General features: G+C 37.8%; 1 pseudogene; it reads right to left on the reverse strand.

Moving 5' to 3' along the window:
- The window catches only part of LOC107745423 (ATP-dependent RNA helicase DHX36-like), a 56,310-nt pseudogene extending 53,119 nt beyond the window's left edge, over positions 1–3,191 (reverse strand).
- Between the last annotated feature and the right edge of the window lie 324 nt (positions 3,192–3,515).

A 3,515-nucleotide genomic window follows, 5' to 3' on the forward strand; every position in this document is an offset into this window, starting at 1 on the left:
TTTAATAATAGTCACCATTGTTGAGATTCATGTGCTGATTCATGATGTCTGTGTGTGTCTAAAAGCTACTGTAGCTCTAAAGGTTTTGCGCACAATTTTTTTTTAAATTCCTTCACACTAGTTTGTCAATTTATCTTGTAGAGTCATATTAGTACCATAAATAAAAGATTAATTTACCCATATAATTAGACACTAAATGAGATCATGAATCAGGTCTTGAAAAATGAAACGATCATTACATCTTCATTAATAGTTATTAAAACCACTTCATTACAATTTCTCTCTGCGCTTCTTGTCATAACAATTGTGCTTCACATACACAGTTACAACAGCAGAGAAAAACTAACATTAAAGAGTCAAGGGTCAAGAGCCCAACTAAAGCAACCACTGATCGCCAAAATGGTGAGGCCAAACAAAACATTTTCAATACAATATAAGTAGACATATGACAGAAATAAAGTCAAACTGCTTAGTTTTTACTGTGGCATTTCTACAGTCTTTTACTGTTAAAATCACGATCATTTTTTACAGTGTGCGATTTCTTTCCCAGCTGTTTACCTTCACAGATATAACTGACTGTTTTTGTAACTCGTGTGTTTTTAACATAAACTTGTGTGTATTTGACAGTTTAATCACAATAAGACATGAAAGAGTTTAGTTTAGTACTCACATGACGTGTGACAGCCGCTTTCTGTGTGCGTGCTTCAGACGTGTGCTCTCAGAAAACCAAACAGATGGTTTTTGGCAGAATATCTAAGGCACGAACTGTAAAAGCACAGCCCTAAATCTGGAAAAGGGGGGCGGGGAGCAGCAGCTAATTTGCATTTAATAAAACAACATGGTGTTTCTGCTTCCACTCAAAATAGGCATTTTCTAAATGTTATAAATTATCTGTGCGGTATTTTGAGCTGAAACTTCACAGACACATTCTGGGGACCCCTTAGACTTATATTACATATTGTAAAAAGGGGCATAATAGGTCTCCTTTAAGGAAAGAATCGTTCTACTTCAGAACCTGGCTATAAAATAATAGCTTCCTTAGAACCAGGATGGTGATTACAAGATTAAAGGGGTCATCGGATACAAAATTCACTTTTACATGTTTGAATTGAAATGTGTGTTGGCAGTGTGTGTACACAAACAGCCTATAATGATAAAAATCCACCCAGTGTTTTTTTTTTAATCCCCCAAAATCATAACCCCTTTCTCAAATCAAGCCGTTCTCAGATGCTTGGCTGTGTGACGTCACACATACCAAGGCAGCTCCCACGATTGTTGATTGACACTGGTGCTTTACCTTAGACCCACCCTGAGTGAGCTGTAGACAGTCTGTCATTGTTTGACCCCGGAGCAGGTGTAGACAAGAATATCTCCTAAGCGATTGAGATGTTTTGTTGTTGGATGTAATAATGAACATAGCAGTCATAATTTACTCCCGACATCTGAGCCGTTGAAGACGCAGTGGATTACATTGTTTCCGAAGGTCGGCTAAATGAGGCTAAAGTTTACAGTCTCATGAGAACGGCTCATCACCCGATGGGAGAGAGGGGCGGGGAGAGCAGAGCTCATTAGCATTTAAAGGGACATGCACCGAAACAGGTCGCTGTGAACAGAGGTAAAAAGGGGGTTGTTTTACACTACCATTGAGAAATGTTAACCAAAGTATGTTATAGACTTTTCATTAAAACCCTAAAGAGTCATATCAACTTGTGGAAAATGGGCATCCCATGATCCCTTTAAGAATGACCTGCAGATCTGATTCACTCACCTCTGCAGACAGATCTGATACCCGCAGGACTTCCTCTCTCCCACAGACTCTGTCCGTTCTGCAGCCACCCTCTCTGCAACCTAAGCAAAGTACATACTCTTAACCTTACATTGTTAAAAAAAAAAAAAAATAGTAAAACAGATACTCTACAAATTATGTAGGAAGCTGTGCCACTTTTTACTTTACGTTTTGGTCTAATCAAGGAGAATGAAGAAAAAGAGGCCAAAATAACTTTATTTTAAATAAATGCTGTTCCTTTGAGCATTATATTAACCAAAGAATCTAAAAAAAATGTATCACGATTTCCACAAAAATATAAATCAGCACAATGTGATTCAACATTGACAATAATAAGAAATGTTTCCAAATCAGCAGGAATAAATTTCATTCTGAAATATATTAAAACAGAAAACAGTTATTTTAAATTCTAAAAATAACTCACAATATTACTGTTTTAACTGTATTTGTGATCAAATATATGCAGACAGCATCTTGTACTTACAGATATGGCACTGATATGCCTTGGCTGTGTGCAAACCACCCTGCAGAGAGAGCCCATGCCCCTCTCAATGAAGTCATCAAGGATGAATTGAGTAACCTGGGTGGTCTTCCCACAGCCAGTCTCTCCACTGATTACCAGTACCTGGTTAGCACTGATTAGCCTAACCAGCTCCTACAGTAAGACAAAGACAGAAAGGGGCATCAACTAAAAACTGTAACTTCCAATGGGTGATAGCTAACTGCTTTTACACATTAAAACTAAAGACTCAAAGAGGTTAAAACATATCATCCATACACATACAGACACTGTATATGCACAAGCAGCAATCACAAAGGGTGACATTTACCTCTCTCATCCCATAGGAAGGCAGCTTCTCTTTGAATTTCTGAAAAAGGAAATGCCACAATAAAGCTAAGTCGTAGGCAAAAGTGTTAAGGCTTAGTGAAATATTTTTCAGTAGTTCTCACCAGCATATCAAGGTATCTAGCATTATCGTTTTTCTTCTTCTGATCTTTCTTGACCTCCTCATCCAGGGAGGGTATCCACCCAACATCTTGGAATAAGTACTCCAGGTCAGTCTCATTAAGTTCCTCGTTCACACTTGCTCCCGACTCATCCTCATTCTCCCGTTTCTCCTCTTTAGGCTCAATTTTTGGCACTTTTACAATGTTCTGAGGTTCTGGAGGATCATCTCCATCAAAGTAACTGGAAGGCAGACACACTTCTGTTAAGTCTGGAAAACACAATTTTATAATTCTTTGATATGATTTCCATGACTATGTGAGCCCTAATGATTATACAATATTGCATTTGCATCTGTGGCCACTGGGCTCCTCCTTCACCCTCCAGCTCTGAGATGTAGAGGGGTGCGCATCTCTGCCTGCATCTCTCTGGACTAGTGCTGTCAAGATGACTGAAAAACTAAATTCGAATTTTCTACTTAAATATTATCAAAATTCGAATTATATTCTAATTTAAAAGGCATAATTTCAGTTAGGGGGAAAAAAGCTTTTGGCTTCTCGCCTGAGGCCACAAGAGGGCGCATCCGGCAAAATATTATGCACGTTTCTTCAAAGCGTAATAAAATAAAAGGTCTACCTTTGAAAAAAAAGTGCACAATGTTTAAAATAATGTTTATAAACCATATATAATTAATAAAGTTGCTTAAACAATTAGAAAAAAAAAACAGCACCATGTATGTATAGTTTAATACAAAGGACCGAAAACCAATCACAAAGAGTAGGC

Source organism: Sinocyclocheilus rhinocerous, unplaced genomic scaffold (genome assembly GCF_001515625.1).
Source record: "Sinocyclocheilus rhinocerous isolate Xijiao unplaced genomic scaffold, SAMN03320098_v1.1 scaffold3242, whole genome shotgun sequence".
NCBI classification, from domain to species: domain Eukaryota; kingdom Metazoa; phylum Chordata; class Actinopteri; order Cypriniformes; family Cyprinidae; genus Sinocyclocheilus; species Sinocyclocheilus rhinocerous.